An 11,311-nucleotide genomic window follows, 5' to 3' on the forward strand; every position below is an offset into this window, starting at 1 on the left:
CATTATACCCTCAATGTCCATCCATGTTGTCACAAATGGCTGGATTTCATCGTTTCTTATGGCTGAGTAGTATTCCATTGTGTATATATACCACAGCTTCTTTATCCATTCGTCCCTTGATGGGCACTTAGGTTGCTTCCAAGTCTTGGCTATTGTGAATAACGCTGCAATGAACATAGGGGTGCATGTACCTTTACAAATTGGTGTTTTCAAGTTCTTTGGATAAATACCCAACAGTGGAATAGCTGGATCACATGGTAGTTCTATCCTTGATTTTTTGAGGAATCTCCATACTGTTTTCCATAGTGGCTGCACCAGTTTGCACTCCCACCAGCAGTGTATGAGAGTTCCCTTCTCTCCACATCCTCTCCAACACATGTTGTTTCCTGTCTTGTTAATTATAGCCATTCTGGCGGGCGTGAGGTGATATCTCATTGTAGTTTTGATTTGCATTTCCCTGATAGTTAGTGATTTTTAACATCTTTTCATGTGTCTGTTGGCCATCTGTATATCTTCTTTGGAGAAATGTCTGTTCATGTCTTTTGCCCATTTTTTAATTGGGTTGGTAGTTTTGTTGTTGTTGAGATGCATAAGTTCTTTATATATTTTGGAGATTAAGCCCTTATCAGATGTATGGTTTGCAAATATCTTCTCCCAATTGTTAGGTTGTCTTTTCGTTTTGTTGATGGTTTCCTTTGCTGTGCAGAAGCTTTTTAGTTTGATATAGTCCCATTTGTTTATTTTTTCTATTGTTTCTCTTGCCCGGTCAGACATGGTGTTTGAAAAGATGTTGCTAAGACCGATGTCGCAGAGCGTACTGCCTATGTTTTCTTCTAGAAGTTTCATAGTTTCAGGTCTTAATTCAAGTCTTTAATCCACTTGGAGTTAACTTTTGTGTATGGTGTAAGGTAAGGGTCTACTTTCATTTTTTTTGCATGTGGCTATCCAGTTTTCCCAACACCATTTGAAAGAGACTTTCTTTTCCCCATTGTATGTTCTTGGCTCCTTTGTCAAAGATTAGCTGTCCATAGATGTGTGGGTTTATTTCTGGGCCTTCGATTCTATTCCATTGATCTGTGTGTCTGTTTTTGTGCCAGTACCATGCTGTTTTGGTTACTATAGCTTTGTAGTATATTTTGAAATCAGGGAGTGTGATACCTCCAGCTTTGTTCTTTTTTCTCAGGATTCCTTTAGCTATTCGGGGTCTTTTGTTGTTCCATATAAATTTTAGGATTCTTTGTTCTATTTCTGTGAAAAATGTTGTTGGAACTTTGATAGGGATTGCATTGAATCTATAGATGGCTTTAGGAAGTATGGACATCTTAACTATGTTAATTCTTCCAATCCAAGAGCACGGACTATCTTTCCATTTCTTTGTGTCTTCTTCAATTTCTTTCAGAAATGTTTTATAGTTTTCGGTGTACAGATCTTTCACCTCTTTGTTAAGTTTATTCCTAGGTATTTTATTCTTTTTGTTGCAATTGTAAATGGGATGGTATTCTTAATTTCTCTTTCTGCTACTTCGTTGTTAGTGTACAGAAATGCAACTGATTTTTGTATGTTGATTTTGTATCCTGCAACTTTACCATATTTGTTTATTACTTCTAAAAGTTTTCTGGTGGATTCTTTAGGGTTTTCTAGATATAAAATCATGTCATCTGCAAATAGTGACAGATTTACTTCTTCCTTTCCAATTTGGATCCCTTTTATTTCTTTCTCTTGCCTGATTGCTCTGGCTAGGACTTCCAGTACTATGTTAAATAGGAGTGGTGACAGTGGGCATCCTTGTCTGGTTCCTGTTCTTAGAGGGATAGCTTTCAGTTTTTCACCATTGAGGATGATATTAGCTGTGGGTTTGTCATATATGGTCTTTATTATGTTGAGGTACTTCCTTCTATACCCATTTTATTCAGAGTTTTTATCATAAATGGATGCTGTATCTTGTCAAATGCTTTCTCTGCATCTATTGAGATGATCATGTGATTTTTATTCTTCATTTTATTAATGTGGTGTATTACGTTGATTGATTTGCAAATGTTAAACCATCCCTGCATACCTGGAATAAATCCCACTTGATCATGGTGTATAATCTTTTTAACATATTGTTGTATGCGATTTGCTAGTATTTTGTTGAGGATTTTCGCATCGATGTTCATCAGTGATATTGGCCTGTAATTTTCTTTTTTTGTGTTGTCCTTGTCCGGTTTTGGTATCAGGGTAATGTCAGCTTCGTAGAATGAGTTAGGGAGATTTCCCCCCTCCTCAATTTTTTGGAAGAGTTTGAGAAGGATAGGTATTAAGTCTTCTTTGAATGTTGGGTAGAATTCACCAGGGAAGCCGTCTGGTCCTGGACTTTTATTTTTGGGGAGGTTTGTGATTACTGTTTCGATCTCCTTACTGGTGATTGGTCTATTCAAATTCTCTACTTCTTCTTGATCCAGTTTTGGAAGGTTGTATGATTCTAAGAATTTATCCATTTCTTCCAAATTGTCGAGTTGGTTGGCATATAGCTTTTCATAGTATTCTCTTATAATCTTTTGTATTTCTGAGGTGTCTGTTGTAACTTCTCCTCTTTCATTTCTGATTTTATTTATTTGTGCCTTCTCTCTTTTTTTCTTGGTGAGTCTAGCTAAAGGTTTGTCAATTTTGTTGATCTTTTCAAAGAACCAGCTCTTGGTTTTATTAATTTTTTCTATTGTTTTTTGGTCTCTATTTCATTTATTTCTGCTCTGATTTTTATTATTTCCCTTCTTCTACTGATTTTGGTCTTTGTTTGTTCTTCTTTTTCCAATTCCTTTAGGTGCATTGTTAGATTGTTTATTTGAGATTTTTCTTGTTTGTTGAGATAGGCCTGTATCGCTATATACTTCCCTCTTAGAACCGCTTTTGCTGTATCCCATAAATTCTGGCATGTCCTATTTTCATTTTCATTTGTCTCCAGGTATTTTTTGATTTCTTCTTTGATTTCTTCGTTAACCCAGTCGTTGTTCAGTAGCATTTTGTTTAATCTCCATGTATTTGTGGCTTTTCTGATTTTCTTCCTATAGTTGATTTCTAGTTTCATACTGTTGTGATCAGAAAAGATGCTTGGTATTATATCCATCTTCTTAAATTTATGGAGACTTGTTTTGTGGCCTAATACGTGATCAATCCTGGAGAATGTTCCATGTGCATTTGAAAAGAACGTGTATTCTTCGGTTTTTGGATGGAATGCTCTGTATATATCTACTAGGTCCATCTGTTCTAGTCTGTCCTTTAAGGCCAATGTTTCCTTATTGATCTTCTGTTTGGATGATCTATCCGTTGGTGTAAGTGGAGTGTTAAAGTCCCCTACTATTATTGTGTTACTGTCTATTTCTGTTTTTATGTCTGTTAATAATTGCTTTATATATTCAGGTGCACCTACATTGGGTGCGTAGATATTTACAAGTGTTATATCCTCTTGTTGGATTGTTCCCTTGATCATTATGTAATGCCCAAGAAGGCAATATTTTTAAAAAACTAGATTAGAACTCCTTTTAGTCATCTAACTACATTTTGCAGTTCTCTCTAACTTCTAAAGAGAGAATGTTTTCTTCCAAAAAAAAGAAGCACTTTATTTTTAGCCAACTCTGCAAAATTAAGACACTGACCATCCAGCATATATATTTATCTCTTTTCCTTTGGCCTTTTGTCAGTTACTTGCTACCAGAGAGAGTGAACAGGAGAAAGAAAAGGAGATTCCCAACTAAAACACATATACACTCACCTATACCCACAAACACATAGGTAAAAACGAATGAAGAAACAAATATATATGTGCACGTGTATACAGTTGTCCTTCCCTTATCCACGGTTTCGCAGTTGTGGTTTCAGCTATCCGTGGTAAACCATAATCCAAAATTATTAAAGAGAAAATTTGTAAATTAAACTTTATTATAGTTATATTTGTATAGGAAAAAACAGTATGTGTAGGGTTTGGTCCTATCCACATTTTCAGGAGTCCACTGGGGGACTTGGAACATATCCCCCATGGATTAGGGAGGACCACCGCATATTTATGCACATACATATACACATACCCACACCTATATGCATATACAAATGAAGAAACAAACATATACGTACACACACACACACACACATATATGTTTGTTTCTTCTTTCTACTTTAAGACTTGATGAGGAACAATGTCTGGCTATATCTGTGTTTCAGTATGCCAGGCAGTCACCCCCTTTCCTTCCCTTATAATGTTCTTCACCTTCTCAATTAAAAAAAGAAATCAAGTCTCCTTATCCACAACAACTTCTTGCCACTAATTGACTGCCACCCTCAACCTCCATTCTCTTCCAAGAAAATTACATTTCCTAATCTTTTCCTGTTCCTGACACTATCTTTAGGTCCTATTACTTCTATCTTTTTTCTTTTTAGAGAAAATCACATAGATATGTAGAGAAATAGACTTGAATGGCAAGAATCATGATCCTTAATTCTCAAAAAAAAAAATATATATATCTGCCTGAATATATGTCATTCTCATTCTGGCCATATTTGGTAGAAACTGTAGCACGTTCCTTCTCCATTTACCAATCCCACCCTCCCTCTCAGTCCCTTACAACACCATCCTTTTTACCTTCTCTGCCTTTTCTTTATCTTCCCTTCTTCTGTATGTTTAAGTCCTCTCCGAGTGATTCGGGCAGTTAGAAAGAAAAACAGGCTTTCCCTGAACCAACACCAAGGAGATTATTGGAAAATAGGAGGAGCCGCTCGCTCTTAAAGAGATACTCATTTCTTGGTCCTCTAACAAGTGAGCGTGCACCATCGACTCCCTGCCATGGGCGGGGCTCTGTGCCAGCTCCCTAGGCCACCCAGTCTCTGCTGTCTCTTTAGTCATAGTAAACCTGATCTACTGCCTATACTCCTGGACGCTGGGCCTGGGAGCCAGGCACTCTCTCTCAGATAACTCTGCAGTTTTCCGCTCCATTTTATTATGTTTTATTTCACAGTTCACCATTTTTTCCTCATTCCTAATTCTTTGGTGGGTATTTCATAGTAGGCCCCCAATACCATAGAAAACTAGCTGCTTAGTTGAGATATCCCAGCAGTGAAGATGGCTTTTCTCTGCTCGCTTTTCTCCTGTCCTCTCTTTTGCCTTTTGTGGCCAAAGGCCTGGATTGCTCAAGTTTGTATTTCTTTGATTCAGGGAACAGTGTATAGTCATAGAAAAGATCAAATTCCATAAGTTGATCCATTGGTAGAGGGTAAAATTATTAGTTTTTGTTAGCAATAAGACTAAATAAAATCCACCTAACTCCCAGTCATGAAATAAAGTGAAATTTCTAAAACTTGTTTCCCTATCAGCCATATTCCTGTGTCACTTAAAATTATGACACCTCAATTATTTTACCCAGTGAGTCCCTTCATTAAGTAGGTGATACTTATCATAAACTGGCATATACTTAGTTCTTGAGGAATTTTGCTTTTTTATGTCTTTTGGAGATGGTAATGCTCATCTCTAAAGTAAGTGTGGTGGAGGTGGAAGGCCAGAGAGATTTCAAATCTCCGTTTTGTCGCTTGTAGCTATGTGGCCTTGGGCAGGTCCTTTAACCACTCCAAGTTTTAGTTTCTTCAATAAAAAATGGGGATACTCTACTATCACTATCTGTCCTACTCAGCGGTTGCAAGGATTAGAAGAGATTCCACTAGCTCATTCTCTTTTCTCTATTCCTTGACTTGTGCAGTCCTCATAACTGCATAGAACTGCATACAAGCTTTTAAAGAGATGGTCATTTTGTATGTACACGGAGGGATATGGTGCCTCCTTTCCTCACATAAGCCCTAGAGCTGGTGTTGACAAGTTTTTAATGCAAAGGGAGAGATAGCAGATATTTTAGGCTTTGCACACCATGCGGTCTCTGTTGCCACTACTCAACTCTGCCGTTGTAGTGTGAAAACAGCCACAGACAACATGTAAATCAATGGGCATGGGAGTGTTCCAATAAAACTTATTTATAGATGAATCTCATATATTTTTCACATGTTGTGAAACATTATTCTTTTTTTGATATTTTCCCCAAACATTTGAAAATGTAAAAGCCATTCTTGGCTTGCAATTCATACAAAAACAAATGGGGCCAGATTTGGCCACAGGCCTACCCCTGCTTTAGAGAAATCACATTATTCCAGTGAACCATGATTCAGGGGGTTGTAGGTCTTCTGTGAGGTGATCTCACTAACAAGCTTCAAAGTGTGAGCATGTACTTTTGCTTTTAAGGAATTTCCTGGGGAAGAGGATTTTGAAATGAATATGCCTCTTGCAAATTCGGTTTGCCTGTCCTGAAGGATCCCTCCCTAATGGGTTAAAGGTATTCATCACACTCCCGCCCACCTCAGGAATGAGAAGAGGCAGAGTTACTCTCCATAGCAGAGGCATGGTTGGAAACTGCACACATTCTCCAGCACTATCGTTAAGTTATCAGTTCCATCGGTTTGCTTATCTGCTTACAGAGGTCATGAATCCCAACAGGCTGCAACGATGACCAAGAGTGATGTAAAATAAAAGTTTAAAAAGTCCGACAAAATAAGGACAAATCCAAATCAAACAAGTCCTTAACTGACAAGTCTCACTGTTGTACACATTCCCTTCAAGATAAGTTGAGTCCCAGAAAACTGTTTGAATCCTACTTTATAAGAGACCGCTGATTTCTAACACTGGGTATTCATGATTAGATGTGTGAATTAACGGAAGAGCAAAGTAAACTTTATATTTCCAGATATGTTTTAGGTCTGAGTCAGAGTGTTGTTGAAGAGCAGATGTAGGAAGGCTTTTTTTTCTTAAATAGAAAAAAGTTTGACACTTTTCATACACAAAAAAGTGTATCTCACAGATGGTAAGTTATTTGAATTATCCTGAGAAGGAAACTAACGTGACTTATACCTAGTGTCTGACCTAAATGCGATTGCGGTTAGAGGGGTTAGAACTAAGGAAATGTATCCTATTTGAGGTGTCAAGAGGTGGAGAGAATCAGGCCAAACTTTAGAAAGCAATAAAGATCAAGATAGCAAAGGTAAGATGAGCCACCAATCCAAAAGGCAGGGGTGGGGACTCAAGTAGGAGAAAAATCTAGGGTTCAGAGATAGATGCAAATGGAACAGAACAGAAAGGTGTCATGATCAAAGAAGGAAGGTCCTGAGAATTAATATTGCTGGATGAAATATCTACATATTGCTTTTATTGGTCAATTTGCGTGTGGTACTTGAGTGCATTTTTCTGGCTAAAAGATACCAGGAGTAAACCTAGTGTTGCAAGTAATTTCTTGATGAAGATAACAGTCATAGCATGTATGAATCAAACATAGCAGCTAAATACATAAAGCAAAAACTGCTAAAAATCCAAAGCAAACTTGATTTAAAAATGCATTCAAAATTTAGGGGAAATTTTCAAAATAACTCTGGTAGAATTGTTCTCTTCTGATAAACAAACAAAGATAGATAAGTAAGGGCACAGAGGGACTAAATATCACAAATCAGTATATTGGACTAGATATATCTATATTATGTAAATATATGTATGTACATACCTTATATCCTTGAAATAGAATATTTGCATTTTAAAAAGTATATCCGTGAGGTGTATAAAACTTGACAGGTACTTGACCTCAAAGCCGTAACACATTTTTTTTTAAGTAAGTAATTTTTACAGGCCCATTGTCTGTTAACAAGCCAATAAATGCATCTTTAAATGGCTCTTTTATTCAAAGAGTTATCCTTCTGAAAAATTGAGACAGGCAGTTTACTCAAAGGGCGTACTTTCAAAATGAGCCGTCTCAGTGTGAGTCTCTGAGTCTGATATTGCCTCGCAATCCAAAGACAAGCAGAAGGCAAGTACATGATGTTCAATAATTGTTTCTGTGCCTGGAAAAAGAGCTGCTTTGGAGTTTTTGAAATGAGCACTGACCGGAACGGAGGAGTAAACATATGGGCAGTGTTGGAATATGTTAACAAGAGAGTTGAAAGCAAAATAAAGATCAGATAAAAACATACCTGATTTGTTAAGAAATCACTTTTATCTCCAAAGGGAGATTAATCATATCAGCAAATAGAAATAGAAATATTCCGTTTTAGCTGGCACAATCTATTTGCCAAGCAAACTAACTGTGTCCAAAACATCTTTGCCCTAATTGCACAATTACATGTACCCATGGTAAAAAATGGGGTAAGGATGCTTTTGTTTTGTGGCTGAAAATTACTGTTCCAGTAATTACTGTTCCTGCTCATAAAGGAATAGGTATACCTAAATGTATTGAGAGTTGTGTAGTAGGTGTAAATGAGTGGGGTCATAGGCCTAGTAAATTTGTTGAGCCAAAATACAGAAAAGTGATATAAGTATTAGGGATCAAGTCCATTCTTTAATGTTATGTATAGATCTCATTTGTTTTGATCCCAATCAAATTAATCATTATTGAATAGAAACTAAATGATTATTGATTAGATGTAGGGAATAAATACTTGGAAATAAAATAATTAAAATAATGATAGGTAGCCTATTATTGTTGGAATAATGAAAGAGGTGAATAAATTTTCATTCATTTTGTTTCTCAAGGGGTTGAGTATTTTGATATTTCAATTGTTTTGATTCTGGCTTTGAGGAATAAAAATATTTTGAAATTTTTAGTTGAAATATAATGAATAATACTATAATTATTGAGACAATAGTAATGAGTCATGTTGATGTATCTAGCTGCAGCATATCACTGGGGAGAGATTAAAACTCTCAGTCTTTAACTTAAAAGGTTAATGCATTTAGCTTCTCAATGATTTTATAGTATCCATGCTGCTCATTTTCCAAAGTATTTTGGTGGAACTAATTCAAGTACAGTAGTCATGAACCTCTGGTTTGATACACAAATTTCTGAACATTGTTTGTAATATAAGCCTGGTCATGTGGATGTTAAAGTTGTTTGAGACGTTCTGGAATAGTGTCTGTTTTTAAGCCTAGAGAGAGGATGGCTCAAGAATATAAAACAGCTTCGGATGACATTAATATACGAATTGTCATTTCTGTAGGTAATACAAATCGGTTATCAACTTCTACTAGTTGCAGTTCTCCTGATTTAAGATCTGTGGTTGGATTATGTTAAGAATCAAAATTTAGGTCTTCATCATCTGTATATTCATAGCTTCAATGTCATTGATGTCCTATGGTTTTTAGCAGTTAGAGAGAGATTATTAATTTTGTCTATTATATAGAGAATTCTTAAAGATGGTAGGGCAATTAAAATAAGAATAATAGCAGGTAAAATAGTTTATATTGTTTCCACTTCTTGAACATCTATTGTACTTGCATGAGCCAATTTAGTTGTTAATATGAATGAAATAATATAAAAGATTAGAGCACAAATTACGAATACAATTATTAAAGTATGATCATGAATATGGAAAAGCTCTTCTATAAGGAGCGATGCTGCATCTTGAAAGTCTAACTGAAATGGGTATGCCAGAAAGGTATAAAGAGTTTAAACCTGTAATTTAACTTTGGCAAAGTTATGTAACATTTTATTAATACCTCACTTATTGAGAAAGACATAATGGTTATAGGCTGGCTTGAAACCAGTTGTAGGGGGTTCAGTTTCTTCCTTTTTTTTTTTGATGAGGAAGCTTGGCTCTGAGCTAATATCTGTTGCTAATCCTCCTCTTTTTGCTTGAGGAAGACTGTCACTGAGCTAACATCTGTGTCAACCTTCCTCTTATTTGTATGTGGGACGCTGCCACAGCATGGCTTGATGAGCAGTGTATAGGTCTGTGCCCCAGATCCAAACCTGCGAACCTCAGGCTGCCGAAGCAGAACGTGCAAACTTAACCCCTACGCCACCAGTCTGGCCCCAGTTTCTTCCTTTCTAAATTTAAATTTTCATATAATTAGATTCTTTAAATTTGTGATATGGTGGCAGGCATCCCTGCAGTCAGTCAAGGTTAGTAGTTGTTAACTCTACTACTGATACTTCCCATTTTGATGCAAATGCTTCTCAGGTTATACAGATTATTAATATTACTGCTGTTAATGAAATAAATGAACCTGTAGATGAAACATTATTTCGTGTTGTGTATGTATCGCAATAGGCAGAGAAACGTCATGGTATTTTTGAGAGACCAAGGAAATGTTGTGGAAAGAAAGCCATATTGACACCTACAAATATAAGTGTAGAATAGATTTTAGCTCAGGTTGATTGAACGAATAGCCTGAAAATAATGGCAATCAGTGAACAAATCCTCCTATAATGGCAAAAACTGCTCCTGTTGATAAGATGTAGTAAAAATGTGCTACAACATAATATGTATCATGGAGAATAACATCTAAAAATGAGTTAGTTAGAACAATTCTTGTTAAGCCTCCTACTGTAAATAAGAAAGTAAAGCCTAAGGCTCATAATATGGCTGGTGATTATTTGATATTACTGCTGTGAAGAGTTGATAGCCTGCTAAATACTTTTACTCCTGTGGGAATAACAATAATTATAGTGGCTGATGTAAAATGTGCTTGTGTGTCAACGTCTATACCTACTGTAAATATATGGTGAGCTCACACGATACATTCTAGAAAGCCAATAGATAATATGGCTAAAGCTACTTCTATATATCCAAAATGCTCTTTTTTTCCTGAATAATATGTTACAATGTGTGAGATCATTCCATATCTGGGTAAAATAAGAATATATGCTTCTGGGTGGTTGAAGAATCAGAATAGATGTTGATATAAAATTGAGTCACCTCCTCCTTCAGGATCAAAGAAAGTGGTTCTTAAGTTATGATCTGTTAATAACGTAGTAACACCAGCTGCTAGTGTTGGGAGTGAATTAATAATAGTATGGCTATAATTAGAATGGATCAAACAAGTAGTGGTGTTTGATATTGAGATATGGATGATGGTTTTATCTTGATTAATTGTAGAAGTAAAGTTGATTGCATCTAAAATCAGTGAGACACCTGCTAAATGTAATGAAAAGATAATAAAATCTATAGAAGCTTCTGCATGGGCTAAATTACCGGTTGGTTAAGGAATATACTATTGACCCTGTTCCAGCACTTGCTTCAATTATTGATGAAGCAAGTAGAAGTAAGAGTGATGGTGGGAGAAGTAAAAGCTTATATTGTTTATTCAAGGTAATGCTATATCAAGGGCTGCAATTACTAATGGTACTAATCAATTGCCAAAGCTCCTGATTATAATAGATATTACTTTAAGAAAGATTATTACTAATGTGTTAGCAGTAACAATTACATTATAAATATTATCATTTCCTAATAAAGCTCCAAGTTGCCTCAATTCAGCATT

Source organism: Diceros bicornis, chromosome 4 (assembly GCF_020826845.1).
Source record: "Diceros bicornis minor isolate mBicDic1 chromosome 4, mDicBic1.mat.cur, whole genome shotgun sequence".
Classification (NCBI taxonomy): Eukaryota; Metazoa; Chordata; class Mammalia; order Perissodactyla; family Rhinocerotidae; genus Diceros; species Diceros bicornis.